The sequence below is a fragment of the Hesperophylax consimilis genome, chromosome 8 (assembly GCF_061612785.1).
Source record: "Hesperophylax consimilis isolate HC1 chromosome 8, BYU_Hcon_1.0, whole genome shotgun sequence".
Taxonomy (NCBI): domain Eukaryota; kingdom Metazoa; phylum Arthropoda; class Insecta; order Trichoptera; family Limnephilidae; genus Hesperophylax; species Hesperophylax consimilis.
Window position 1 is genome coordinate 24316675 of NC_142843.1, and position 16064 is coordinate 24332738.

The 16064-nt window shown below is 35.3% G+C and overlaps 1 protein-coding gene across 2 annotated transcripts in view; it reads left to right on the forward strand.

Annotated features, from left to right (window-relative positions):
- The first annotated feature begins 271 nt into the window (after positions 1-271).
- LOC149421769 (superoxide dismutase [Cu-Zn] 5-like) overlaps positions 272-16064 on the forward strand; it is a 40808-nt gene continuing 25015 nt past the window's right edge. The window contains exon 1 of one of the 2 annotated variants that reach the window (XM_089635086.1): positions 272-485. The gene's annotated coding sequence lies outside the window, so the exon portion shown is untranslated. The remainder of the gene's footprint in view (positions 486-16064) is intronic. The other variant, XM_089635088.1, reaches the window with a different exon arrangement.

Consider the following 16064-nt stretch of genomic DNA (forward strand, 5'->3'; position numbering starts at 1 on the left):
TATTACTCTGAATTAGTCTGTCTATTTTTACTTATGTCCTAAAACGTATTAAAATATGGATGCCTCAAGCGGTTATGCGCACCTTTTGGTGGAATTATAAACTAACCAAAGAAAACAGAATAGTTTTACGGCTCAGCTAGAAAGGCCCGTTTGTTTCATTGAAGGTAGTATCACATATCGTGATAATGATTGAACCCTTTGCATTAATTATTAATTTAACCGTCTTTCTTTCATCAGTTTGCTAGAAACACCTGTTGATTAATTTTAGTCAGTGAGCGCCATCTCTGGAGGAAGCGTGACGTATCTTGTTATCAACCGGCGAAAATTACGTCCATATAACTATAAAGTTTACAATATTGTTTAAAACTATAATATTTTCCGAAGTTAAATAATTATTAGTTTCGTGTGTTTTGTGAGTGGTCGCATTGTGTACTTCACTTGAACGTAATAAGACAGAAATACCAGATTAGGACAGAAAATTGAATGTAAGTTTAAGTTTTCTAGTTTATCGTACCTTCTCCTGTCGACACCTATTGTTTACGGATGACTTTGAGTTTTGTAAATAATGGCATTCTTTGCTAACTTTGCGTCTTTTCATTGTATTGTAATGTAAAAACGTTAATTTATTGATTAACAGCCTTAGGAAATGTAGTCAGATTTACATATTATAATTTCTACATTATATTTTACTATTTAGGCAAAAAAAAATTTATTTGGTTTGGCTTTTTGGCTTATAAATATATCCTAGCTGTATGTTTGTGTTAATGCAGAACTATGAGTAAGGGGTAAGTAATGTTGTTATTGTGAATAACTAAGGAGGACATCAATCTTGCCAATCTGATTCATCACAACTATTTATAACTTATTAGTACCTATTGTAAGTCAGAATCGTTGAAAACAAAACAAGTAGGTAAATAGTGTGGTCATTTTTAGAAAATGTGTTTCCTTCATATAAATTACTAATTTGAAAATTGTTAAAAAACACCCCATCGTCCCATATATGTTAATATATTTATTTGAATTAGCGGAATGCACAAAACTTATAAGATATAGTTATAATGTTATAATGATACCTAATAATTATAAAAAAATAATTTCACTAAAACATGTCATTTCAGACTAAAAGTTACGTAACTTACCTACAATATTATCCCCTAAATTATGTAAGAAAAAGAAAAGGTGTCTTATGAAACTCAGATGGCTGGATCAATGAAAAACGGTATTAAATAATATTTCAATGGGATTTCCATGAGTTTCTATTAAAAAATTATAATAAATCCACATACATAGTTCATTCGTATATAAACGTATCTGAGTTCGACATTTCTAGGTTCACATGACTTGCGCTTACCACCTCGTATAAAGGGTTTTCCAATAAGAGGTGTTATTTTGAATAGCCCGCTATTTCGGTAGATGTTACTTTTGAAGCTGTCATTTTTTGATTTTTTTTTTTTTTTTAAAGAAAGAAAAACATTCCCAGGTTACGAATAACCCAACAATGTTTGAAAATCTCCTACTACCACCACAGAAAGCCGAAAATGTTGCTTGTGTTGTGATGGAGGACTTAGCCAGCCGAGGAATCGAACACGCGACGCTCGGGTGAGACCCAAGCGCTATGCCCACTCAACCACTGACCCGTAAAAATACATAACACCACAAATTTTAACTTACATAGAAGGCAGTCTGTAGCAGGACAACGTCTTATACAGGGTTTTCCAATAAGAGGTGTTATTTTGAATAGCCCGCTTTTTCGGTAGATGTTACTTTTGAAGCTGTCATTTTTTGACATTTGACAAGTAGAAACTACGCCATTAATAAAAATGGAACGATACACGCTTCAACAACGCATTGAAATTATTAAAATTCACTTGAGTGAATCAAATGCAAATCATCTTGAGTGATGAGGCCCATTTCCACCTCGGTGGCTTCGTCAACAAGCAAAATTGTCGCATCTGGGGCTCGGAAAACCCAAGAGTTATTGTTGAAAAGCCTCTCTATTCTCAATGTGTGACTGTTTGGTGCGGTTTATGGTGCGGCGGAGTCATTGGACCTTACTTTTTCGAAAATGAGGCTGGAGCAACAGTTACGGTGAATGAATTGCGCTATCGAGAGATGATTAATGACTTTTTATGGCCGGAATTGGATGGTATTGATTTGGACAACGTTTATTTTCAACAAGACGGCGCTACGTGCTACACAAGCAACGAAACCATTGATCTTTTACGATTGAATATCAAAATAACACCTCTTATTGGAAAGCCCTGTATATACATGAATATATATAGGGCATCCGGGGGTAAAATGCGCTAATGATGGTGACAATTCAACACGCTTTTAAAAAGTGATATAAAGACATTAGGAACATTGAAAAAAAAATTTAACTTAACCTAAACTACTTTACCCAATTAATAAAGTTTTTGTTTCATCACTTTCCATGACTTTATATAACTTTTTAAAGATGTGATGAATTATCATTGTGATGATTTATCCGGTCACCGTTATTTTTACGAGTAAGATAGAATTCTGCAAACTTAACAAAATAATAAAAGGGTAGAATTTAAAAGAAAATACTTTTTTAAATTTCAATCACCTTTCGATTTGTAAAATTGTGAAACTGTCACTGGACGCCATTTCTTCCAGTTATGGTATTCCATTTGTTGTTCGGATTAAAACTAGATCAATGTCACCGGTCAAACCTACATTTTATAGTTGCGCTCTCAATCTTCTAGGTCAATCAAACACACTTGAGAAGACCGTGTAGCAATACAATCTCGCCCCACTTTTCAGAACTAATACCGCGATCTTCAGAAAAGTACTTTGCTTGTGAAAGACAACCAGTAATATTGCATTAGCTTACAATACCAACCGACCTGCGGCTACCTAAAATATTAATATTTACCCAAAAAAAACTATTTTTGTCCAAAATAAATAATAAAGCTACTTTGCCCGCTTGAAATCATCGACTAAATACATCAATGGTTGAAATGCTTCCACGGGACTCGAGAGTTTCTTGTACAGGGTTTTCCAATAAAATGTCAAATGTCAAAAAATGACAGCTTCAAAAGTAACATCTACCGAAATAGCGGGCTATTCAAAATAACACCTCTTATTGGAAAACCCTGTAAATGCGTTATAAGACTACGATTATTTACTATATCTGAATAGTCAGATTCCCAACAACTTCATTGTTTTTATATACATATTCCCATAGACTTATTATGAATATTAGTAGACCTGCCCTAAGTGATTAAAAGCGTATTATCCCCACTCCCCATACCGGTTCCATTGGAGCCGGCTGTGCTCGCGTATGGCCTCAAGTGAAATTTGAAAACGTGACGTCATCATTCTTGTGCGAACTATGGTCGAGGCATCATCGGTTCATTTTACGAAATAACTCGGCAAAATCTTGACTTGTAAAAATAGATGTGAAAAAGAGAATAAACCCAATTGTCGTATTACATTCCATATATAAGCATTATTTTACTTTATTTTAAGCATATTCACATCGTATAATATGAATCAGTTGTTACTATTACATCGAGAAACGTCTGGACGCGAAACACAAAGCTGGTTGGTTGCTGGGAAGTAAATTATGAACATTTATAAAAGTGTCTTAACTAAATACTTAAACGAAATATTCGACTCTGAAAATAGAACCGAATTTTGTTGCCGAATTTGGACTACGCAAATTTGTTCATAACGTGGCGAGTAATTGGCGAGTAATTTGCGCTCCCATGTAAAAATGTCTATTCATTCAAAAGCAGATTTTACTTTTAAGAAGTAAATGGTGATATTATAATGCGAAATGCCTATTTACTGTCAGATTGATTTATTGACGAATCGCAGTCAGCCTTACGCCCTTCGTTCTTCAACAGTTGATTTTACCCCTCGCCATTATCTTCTCGTCTATTAATTCCTATGTCTGTGCATATTCCTAATTTTCATATTTGGAATTAAAAATTCATGTTCTATTATATTCTTTATTGTGGTTTATTTTTGGGGTATTATGTATTGTCATGTTGCCCTACCTCCTTCTTTAGCCAACGTTTCGGACACCACATCTGCCCTGATGATGGATACTAACTGTGATGCTAAACTTGTCTAAAGAAGGAGGTAGCGCAACACGGCATAATACCCCAAAAATAAACTACTGCAATTCTTTCGGCCGTAAAAATTTCAAATTATATCTATTGTATTCTTGTTTATTAGGAAAGCTGCAAAATAAGTGTATATGCAATAAAACAAGTAAATAATGTATATTTTTATTAAAATCTCGTAACGGCATCTGTTGGTATTTTTGTAAAGATTCTCACTACTTTTAATTATAAATACAATGTGATAATTTCATGAACAAGAATAATCACGTTTACGTGTAGCATATCGTCTTGGCCTACCTGTGTTGGAAATAAAATTAATCCCAGGTAGCTGAAAGGTATTGAAACAAGCTTTGGTCCTCAAAACACAGGTGGTGCAGGTAATGGATAATTTAAAAGAAACAAATTTTAATAAAGATTTCTGTAGAAGCATAATTTAAAAAATAAGAAATACTAGGCAGTTATTCTTAATACCAAAATCAAGTAAAATAAAATTGTAATAAAATGTGATCTTCAAACATTGCTGATTTTAATTTCCACGCACATTTGCTGATAACCTATTTGCAGTTCATTACTGTTTACAAGTACGTTGGCCTAATGATTTCGTCAAAGGTCCTCAAGAAAAATATAAAATTGAAGTTTTTTGGAAATCTTTATTGATGAACTAAATAAATAATATTGTAAGGTATTTTTGAGCAGTTTATTACTTTAAACGTAAATATGGCGGTCTAAGAGAAGTTTTGTAGTTGATGAATACGTATCTTACGTAAATATGGCGGTCTAAGAGAAGTTTTGTAGTTGATGAATACGTATCTTACGTAAATATGGCGGTCTAAGAGAAGTTTTGTAGTTGATGAATACGTATCTTACGTAAATATGGCGGTCTAAGAGAAGTTTTGTAGTTGATGAATACGTATCTTACGTAAATATGGCGGTCTAAGAGAAGTTTTGTAGTTGATGAATACGTATCTTACGTAAATATGGCGGTCTAAGAGAAGTTTTGTAGTTGATGAATACGTATCTTACGTAAATATGGCGGTCTAAGAGAATTTTTGTAGTTGATGAATACGTATCTTACGTAAATATGGCGGTCTAAGAGAAGTTTTGTAGTTGATGAATACGTATCTTACGTAAATATGGCGGTCTAAGATAAGTTTTGTAGTTGATGAATACGTATCTTACGTAAATATGGCGGTCTAAGAGAAGTTTTGTAGTTGATGAATACGTAACTGAATAATAAAAAATACATTTGTCATTAAAAATAGTGTTTTTCATATTGCGTAAAAATATCACTATAAAGCTGCTGCCACACGCAAAGCTCACATCAAAAGTTAATGTACAGCGCATCATCTTTTCTACCGACACACGACGCTATCAAATATTTCTTCCTATGGTAGGAGAGGGGGTCAGTTGAATTCGAGAGCGGCCGAGGAACATAATTTCATCTGTCAAAGTTACAACTTTACTTACTGACAGCTTGAGCACGTTTTCGAAATGGATGATACTTGTCGCCTATTGCTGGATCTGTTGGACAGCTCATCCTCAGATGATGATGCCGCCAACTATATAATTATAAATGCTATTTATAAACTTTTTAGATTTTAAACAATCTGCGCGTAAATAGCGCATTTTCACATAACCTGACATAACCTCTCCGTCGAATCAGGAAATTCGCAGTTCGCACGCCGATCGACGAAAGCGACATATAAAAATTATTGTAAAATAAGCTCAAGTCGATTTCCAAAAATGTCGAAGGCAAAGGCGGCAAGGACCAACACCAGGGCAGGGAACGAGAAGAGAGCACGAGAGCTGACGAGAGCAATCAACAAACGAACAAACTAGAAGCTTCTCTATGTAGGTATCAGGCCGTCCAACTTTATCAAAAAACCGAATGATATTACCATATAAACATACTGAGTTAAAAATATGATTAATTTTGAAAGGGCGAAAATTTGTTTACTTCAAATTCAAATATTGATTATATTTTTAATATATGTTAAGTATGTTTGGCAAATAAAGTTTTTTTTATGTTTCTAAATTTACTAGCACACATGACGATATGAGCTAATATAATAAATAAGAAATGCATTATTAGGCTGCTTATGTCATGGCTGTCAAAGGGAACACGGAACTTAGTCGGTAGCTCCGCAATTAAAATGACCCCCTCTCCTTTTTACGGCGGAGAGGGGGACGCATAACTTTTCAAATATCGCGTCGGGAGCGGTTACGTAAAATAAATTCGGTTAGCGAAGTTCAGAACCACACTTATAGCGCGTTATCTTTTTACGTGTGTCGGGTCTGTATGGGATTGTATGGCGAGCGCTATTGTGCTTTATATTATCTGTTGATGTGAGCTTTGCATGTGGCAGCACCATTACTTCGAGTATCGTAGCAGATTACTCTCCGACTAATAACTGACCGATATAACATAACAATATATTGTGATACGTTATATCGATAAGTTAATTCTTTTATTTTGTGAAAATATACTACTATCGTAGTTTATTTTATTGTTTTGAATACTACAATCATTCGAAAACTGTATTTCTTCATTTGTTTAATAACATTATGTAATTCTTTGTAATGTTTATTTATTTTTATTTTTATTTCATTTATAAATATATTGTGTATGCACAAAATTCTAAATTAACTTTATTGGTCTAGAACATACGAATAATTATTGTTTATGCTTAAATGTACGACTTTTTGTTTCCTCAATAAAAAATAAAAAGAGCATAAGGGTGAGGAAAGGCTACATAAATTTTCCTGTATATAATAATGTCATGTAAAAGTTGTAAGTATATTTATTTATTTTTTAAATGTATAAATAAATATTGGGTAACTCTGTTGCATCGAACTCTGGAAGTCGGATTTGCTTTGATTTTAAGTGTCATTTTCAAACGGAACTGATTTTGTGAAAAATTCAGACAAGTGATAAAATACCTACCCATAGTAGTATTTCAACAGAAAATTATATTAATAGTCATTTTCAAAATCTAAACTGATTTGTCAAGAATTCCGTGATTATTCACGGGTTTGCGCTAGTGCTTACAATATTACGCATTCATAAGTGAAAATTCCACGACGTGGTATGGCACTTTGTAATATATATTGTTGTTTCTATTTTTTCTCGGTGTGGGGCATCCGAGGCGGTATGGGGTAGATAAGCTTTGATTACAATTTGAGAGAGTTTGAAAATAATAACATCATTATTTGTCAATTTGTACGTTTATTTACTTATTTCTCTACAAATAAACTAAAGCTAAACTTATCTAAATAAACAATTACTATCAAAAAATTGTGTCTGGAAAAGTAAGGAAATTTCATATTCTGACCCTTCCCCCATAGTTCAACCAGGGGCACAACGGGGTACTAATTATTGGCACAGTTCACAGATGACATCACTATCATCGTCGTCATTGTCCAGACCAGAACATGTCGTGTGGTGTGGTACAACAATATCTTCTGAATTTTCTCGTCTTTTCTCGACATGTTGATGAAGGCAATTCAGACGGATTAGTTCCCGCTACTTTATTGTATCCCATTTCTCCTCTGACGACTGCATCAACAGCTTAGTTCATAGCATCCGTAGACCAGGACTGCCAGCTGTTTTTTTTTAAATATGTTTACGCACCATCTGCAGATGAAGTAAAGGTGCGTGTGAACGGGATATGCCTAATTGTGCTCCGACTAACCTTATATTTGTTGGCCTTGGGTCATCATTACACTATTAGCCAGTCAAAAGTATGTTGAAACATACCTGCAATGTTATTTTGCGAATAAAGAATAGTGAATTGTGTAATTACCTTGATACCTGATTTCTCAAGCATTTTTAAGCCCCATTTCATTAAATTTTCTTGACAGTTTTCGTTGTTTTACTTCAGAATAACTGTACTCGACACCAGTTTCATGGTCATGAGTATGAGTCATGTGCTTGAAGTTATGGTTTACGCAGTAGCAAAATTCTACGAACTAACTCAATAACATCTTTAATGACCCATTTTTATTATTAATTATTATTCACGAATAAATTACAAATTACCATTAGCTTTAAGCTTGCCCAATAGTGTTATGAAGTTGTAATATTCAGATCATAAACAAATACCTTGGTCTAGTTCTTCGCTAGGAACACGATTCTTGAAGCTATATCTTATAATATCCTTTCATTGGAATTTATTCGAAGGTATCAGTCATTGTCGGGTAGACTTCAAGACCATATTGTGTAATCATTGTGGATTCACGAAGATAAAATTATAACGCCGGATAATTGTCATCGTTTGGACGGATATTATTTGCCTTCTGAAATCGGTTTTTGTTTTCCTCTCCTGCTTTGTCTGACCAATTCAGTCCAGTGTCCAGTTCTTCCATATAGACTTGCCGTTCCAATTTTTGTTTGGTATGCGTTCTGCTGGCGTCCTACAAATTGTCAAAGTCAATTCTTAAGGGATTTAAAAAATCAACCCGTCACATAAAGGTATTTTACTAATACATCTATTTTCATTAAAATATTTATTTAAAAATCCTTTTTTTGTCTTGAACCTCGGGAACTAAATATTATAGCAAGGAGTCAACCGCGTTAAAAACTAAGCCAAATCCCGATTGGGTAGGACCGACATTTATTTCGGATGTAACGCGTATTGCATTGTCATCGACAACGAGTCTATCTTCCGAGTTTCAGCTCGATCGGATATGGGGAAGTGGGTTAATTAAGATTTGCATTCATTCGTTCACGAAAACAAAATCGATATTCAAATATGTAGATGTATTTAAAAATAAATAAATATAGTATTGTATCAGTAAAGCAACCTGTAAAATTGACTGCCCGAAATAAGGACGCACGCCTGGTGGCTGGAAAAAGAACATTTTTATGTATTTTTATATACATATTGCAACGATTAAATAACTTAATCAGGTTCATTGTAATACCACATAATATGGCATTGCTAATTTAACGTAGGTACCTAATCATATTAATTGTAATGATACGATTTAATACGAGCAAAATATTACAAATAAACTTAATAAAGCATTGGATTATATTTGTATTTGAAGCAGAAATCTTTCATATTTTAGTTTGATAGTTATTTAAACGGATAATTTAATTTTTTGGTAGGGAATTATTTCGAATGTAGTATTAAGGACTGGTCGTTTCACAGTATTTGATCAATTAATTAAACTTTGTTAAAGTTCTGTTATTATTTCATCATGGAACGGATTTTCACAGTACTTGGATAGTAACAAAACTTGAGTAGGACTTTCAATAAACTTGAATATCAACTTGAAATTTGAGGAATTGTTCAAATTATATGAAACAACCCGTCCTTAGTTTTATTCAGTGATGACTGATGACTGATGAAGACTAAGGACGGGTTGTTTCGGAGAATTTGAACAATTCATCAAATTTCAACGTTCATTTTCCAGGTTCTGTGAAAGTCCTATTCAAGTTCTGTTATTATATCATTATAGGCTAGTTGCTTGAGAGAACTGAAATCATAACAGAACTTGAAAAAATCTTTTACAAAACTTGGAAATTAACTTTGAAATTTGAATAATTGTTCAAATTCTCCGGAGGAGACGTCCACCCTCATGGTTCGTCTCAGGTGTGCTCGTAGTGCCTTTAAATCGGCCGTCTTTAAGGCGAAACGAGCGGCATGGCATAATTGGGTTAAAGAAGTGGGAAACGCCAACCCGTGGGATATCCACAGCGCCCTTGAAAAAACGGGAAAAGGTTCTGACCGGTATTTAACCAGTATTACATCCAATATTGACGGCAGGGATGTTGAGAGTGTAGACGTGGCTTCTACGCTCAGGACACTTCTGGGCAAGTTAGTCCCTTTAGACTCTGTAATAGGGGAAAGCGACCATCACAAACAGATTAGAAATCTGTCACGGCTTCCGCCCAGGAACCTCGCCCAGGAGGATAATTTGTTACATATAACTGTTGCTGAGGTTGACGCTATTATTAAGGGTTTGGATCCAAAGAAGGCACCAGGCTTCGACAGACTTAATGGCATAATAGTGAAGAATGTATGGATCTACGCCAAGGAGGAGCTCTTCCAGGTGTTGGACACGTGCATGAGAAGGGGAGTTTTCCCCACAGTATGGAAGAAAGGCGTGCTCTGTGTCATTCCAAAAGGGAATGATAAGCCCCGGACAGATGTCAAGGCGTACCGGCCCATCACCTTGCTGCCTGTATTTGGGAAAATACTCGAAAAACTGATTAGATGCCAACTGCGGAAAACTTTGTCACCACCCAGCGATCGACAATTTGGCTTCGTCCCCGGTATGTCTACGGAGCACGCAATTTCGTATGCGCTTGAATGGGTGAAGGCTTGCCCTAAGAGGTATGTGATTGGGGTCTTCTTAGACATCACTGGTGCTTTCGATCATGCGTGGTGGCCGATGATACTCTCTAAACTAAAATCGCGTAATTGTTCTCCAAGGTTATTCAAGATAACCGCAGATTATTTCAACAACCGTTCTATAATTCTGTCGTACGGGGATGTCACTATTGAACGGGAGGTAAATATGGGTTGTCCCCAGGGTTCGGTTCTTGCTTCAGATTACTGGAACATTTTGTTTGACGACTCCTCCAGGTTGCCCTTGCCTGAGGGATGTATCTCGGTCGATTACGCTGATGACAAATTGTTTTTGGTTTCGGGGAACAGCAGAAAAGAAGTAGAGTGCAAAGCTGAAGAAGGTTTAAGTGCAATTTTAGAATGGGACAAGAGAAATCGTTTGACCTTCGCTCCCCAAAATACCATGGGTCTCCTGATGAAGGGCTCCCTCAATAGAGGGAGAAATCCCTGCATCAAAATGGGAGATTCAAACATCAAATTTGCGGAAACCACTAGGTATTTAGGCGTTCTCTTGGATCGATCGTCCTCTTTCTTGGCACATGTCAAGAGTGTATCAAGCAGGGCCCAAGCCCTCTTCTTGAAACTGAGAAGGATCTCAACTGCCGAGTGGGGATTGCGTTCTCCAGCGCTTCGCCTTCTATACAGAGGGGTGTATGTGTCGCAAGTCACCTATGCAGCCTCTGTGTGGGAGCACCGCCTGAATAATGTATTGATCCAGTCGGCACTCAAGAGGGGCCAGCGAATCCCCCTGTTGGCACTCTCTGGTGCCTATAGAACAGTTGCCTCGGACGCTTTGCCAGTTTTGGCCGGCATATTGCCAATTGATTTAGAAATTAGGGAGGTGCTAACAAAGAAGAAGCTTATCAGAGGAAGACCTGCTACTCACCTAGGTGTTAACTTAATACCAGGCGGATCTGTATCTCTCCCTGCTCTTCTTAGAGAGATGCAAGAAATAACGCTGAGTGAATGGCAAGCGCGATGGGACAGGTCAAATTCGGGAAGATGGACTTACTCATTCTTCCCGTCTGTTAAACTCAGAATGGAAGGGGCATATTTAAACCTGGATCACCATGTGACCCAACTTCTCTCCGGGCATGGGGAATTCAGGGGGAGACTTCACAGTCTCGCCCTGTCCCCCCATCCAAACTGCGCATGTGGCAATACTGAACAGACTGCCGAGCATATTCTGTGGCATTGTGAGATTTTGACGGATGCAAGAGAGGAAATGTTGGAAGGTCTGAACGTCATCACAAGACCGGTGTGGAATGCCGATCTCGTTTCGAATAAGGTGAACTTTGAGTGCCTGAGGAAGTTTACAAAGGTTTGGGTAGAGAGATGGCCTGATCTTAGAGTCGCTGATTAGATTAAAATCATTCCGAGTTTCAGGTGCCATGTGTGACTGCTTCTGGTTTCCTCGGTTAATTCTTTTCCTGCTCTCATATTACCTTCTTTATGATGTCTGTTTTATATTTCTTTTTTATTTTCATTTTATATTAAGGTTTGCAATCACCTTTGCATTATATATTTGATTTTTTTTTTGTTTTTGCTGTTTTCTTTTTAATTTTGTCTGTTAATGCTTTTCTTCTTTCCATAGTATCTGCTATTATTTTAATTATTTATTTTGTTATGATTGTTTTTATTTCAGCAGGATTCCATGCGAGACCGACCCCTTGAGCGATGGTAGTGATGAAATCATCGCTCAATCCGTCATAATGAATTTAATTAATTTAATTTGAGTTTTTAATTAACTTGTCCTTTATCATTTTTTTTTCTTCTTTTTTTGCTTTACATATCATTAGGAGTGTGTGCAGTAAGCCGGAACTGAACTTTAATTGTCCTGTACCGTCTTCAACCCGTTTTGGGTGTGAAATAGACCTCGTCCCTGCCTAATCAGACGCCTCCCACACCGGACAAGTGTTCACACACAGTCGACTGCGCCTCCCCCATCGCCATGGCGGGCTTGAGGAATGGCCGAGCAAGCTCGACAACCTTCCGCCCACCCTCCGAATGCCTGACGCTCACTTAGTCCCTAGGGTCTTCGGGCACGCCCCCAACCTTCCCACATACTTTTTCTTCAGGGCATAATCAGGTAATCCGGCGGAGGGGCGCGGTAGTCGTTCTTTGTGTACGGACAGACCGATCGCCATGCACATTCTCGATGGGACTGCCAGTGGACGGGTGTAATACTCTCCGGTAATATTTATATATGTTTAAATGTAGATTCCTACAGTATAAAAATGAATGTATATGTGTTTCCTTTCTTTTTTTTTCTTTCTCTACAGATGGCCTAGGCTTTAAGCAGTTATTTCGTCCTGTATTATTTTTAGGCCTATTTTATTTTACTATACCTGTACATATTTTAATATTGTTATTTGTGTTTTTGTGTAAAATTGTAGGCATCCTGAAGCCTAACAACTATGCAGGGACATTGGAGGTCTAGATTCATTTTATAATAAATGTAGAGTCGTTAAACAAAAAAAAAATTAGAGTCCTTGTGAGAGCCCTGAAGGAGTAACCATCTGTTACTTATACCAGGGCGGGTAAGCGGTGGATAACCTCCAGTGTTCAACTTCTCCGAAACAACCCGTCCTTAGACTATTGTAAACAAAAAAATAACTTTCTTGAATTAAGGATGGTCAAAGATCAATCGACTTTTCCTTATTTACTACCTACCTCAGGTTACTACCTACCTCAGTTAGGTGTATAATATTAATAATAATCATTATTTGCACCTGCAGTGCGTACCTACTTGTTTTTTCCTGCTTCATAAACATTCCAATAATATTTACAAATAAAAATGGTGGTTGAATAATTTTTTACTTTCACCTGTCCAAACTAATTTCTTCTTTTAAATATTTTAATGAACGTGTGAAATATTTCGTCGTAGATCTGGATTGATGAAACAGGCGTAGTTAAAAATTTAAATAACTTTTCAGTGACGTAATTTTCCAGAAAATATAAGACTTGCATAACAAACCATTATTAAGAATTGTAGGTAGACATCCAAAATAAAATGGATTACGCTCACATTTGAATTATTTCTGATGAACGTATTACTAAAATCTCAAATGATTCTAGAGGGATACCACTCAAGTAAGATATTTATGTACAAGATTAATAAAAATAGGACCTTACCATTAAAATATTTTATGTTAATATTTTAAACGGTTTGAAAAATTTACAAAACGTTTTTCAACTATAAAATTAGCGGTAAGCACTTATTATATTTTATAGATAATGAATTAGGAACTTCCTGAAGGATCCATCTAGAAATGTTTGAGATTTTAGTAATAATCATCAGAAAAAGTTAAAATAAACCCTACGGAAAGATGCTGAAAGATTTTCTAGGCCTGCTAGAGCAAAGTCGACCGTAGGTCCGTCTATTTTGCCGGGCCGTACCGAGTATTGATTTTACACGACATCATCACTTATATCGTTAAGATTTCCACTTTATTTTAGAGATTTGGTAGGGAAAATTCAACTGCAGGTCTGTCTAATACACCAGGGCCACGCGTCGCATATTTTTGTGCACTGCTGCTTCACTTAAGTCGTTAAGATTCTGGCTTTATTTTAGTCTAACTGTCGATTCATTATACAATATTAACTTGCTTCGGTCCCGAAAAAGTAATCATGGCTGATGCTAAAGGCTAATATTATATAACCGATGTGTCACAATACCTGCATCATCTACAATGGCTATACTGCTATTCAATCGAAATGGTTTTTTAATGGTCTCACTATCTTCGGTTCAATAATTAAAGTCTTAAATCTTTTGCCTAATTATTGTCTGTTAGCAAATCAAACCATTCCACCAGTAAAATAATTAGGCTCTAGTCTCTAGTGACAAGCGGTTTTTCCGCCACGTTGTGTCATTGGACGAATAATGACTGTCAACTAGGAGTTATTAAAATCCATACCATATGTTACTGGAATACCAAAAGTGACACTTGAAACTCCCTAGAGTTTTACCATTTTTTCAATCAATATAATCACGTAGGTATGACATAGACCAAATACGTACATCACTGAGGTATGACCATAATTTTCTTAATATTTTTGAACCTATTTAATTCAATATGTTAAAATGTAAAATATCATGTATTGAGTTTCTGAAATACGTCAAACTTCACCCCCTTGTTGTTGTTTATATAAGTTTTGTTTTGTTTGATTTTATCTATTTAAAGAATACAACACTTCTTACTGAGGAATTTGTGTCAAATATGTTACTGAAACCAAATGCTGGATAAATTATCGAAATTGCTGTCCATTTCAGGTGTTTTATGTATGAATAATATTCTTAATTATTTAATTTCACCTAAAGCTGTCGTGGAACTACACAATATTTTCTTTAGCCACTGAACAACACAAATCCAAATAAAAAAAAATTGCAGAGAACTAATTAATAAGAAAAAATTACTAATAAATACGACCAACGGACATTTACTTATCTTGTACCTTCTATATTCAATAAGATGCCAGTGGATGTAAAAAGCGAATTAACCTGCACAACTGAATCAAAAAAAGCTAAAATAGTGGTAAGGGATCACGATTTTCTATATTGATATTGTTTACAAATACGCTAGTATCAATCGATTGTAAGAGTGTAATTGTATAATTTTTCGAAGAAAACTTCTTCTAACTGCTTTTCACTTTGTGATGGCATTATTTATTTTTTATTAAAACACAAATAACATTGTTTACATCACTTTATTTCGATACAAAATCTCAACATGTTTCATGAACCAAGTTCACTTCATCAGGAGCACAAGTATACTAAAGTTATAATTAAAATTAGGTCTAGAAAGAAGAGGTAGAAGGAGCGGGGAGGGGTAAGAGTGGGGGAGGGTTATTCAAAGTAGGAATTAAAATGTCATTAGACGGGAAAGACCGGGTAATTGGGAAAATATTTAAAATGGGGTTTATAAAAAAAAAAATAAAAAAAAAATAAAAAAAAATTAATTTTAATTTTAATTTTAATTATAACTTTAGTATACTTGTGCTCCTGATGAAGTGAACTTGGTTCATGAAACATGTTGAGATTTTGTATCGAAATAAAGTGATGTAAACAATGTTATTTGTGTTTTAATAAAAAAAAAAAAAGTAATTGTATAAATATTCCAAAGAGAGTGTTTTACGTATGATGTGTGCCTTTGAGTGTGTGTTTGCTTATGAGTATGTTGACTGTCTAATCTATCTATCTAAGTATTGTAGTTCCTTAAAATGTTATTCTTCCGTATCTGTTTGATTGTGGCTTCTCGTTATATAATTAATATTGTGAATATGACCTGCGGACAAACTGCTTTGGCAGTTTAGCGGGTGTTTTTATATTGAAGAATATATATATTTTTTAAACCCTTTTTGAAAAGTGAAATTAGCATTTTTAGAATAGGCGAGTGCATATCTGTATAGTTACTTAAAAGTTTCCCGCATAGTTGAACGACGAACATCAAATTGTTTGTATTTATATACAAACAATTATAACAAGATATCTGGAATAAACAAGAAAAAATATATATAAATACATTTACATACCTTAAAGAACGTATTTTTTTACTTAGGCTTATGGTCTTCGGGTGACTCAACATTTTATATTTGAGTCGCCTGTCGTGTT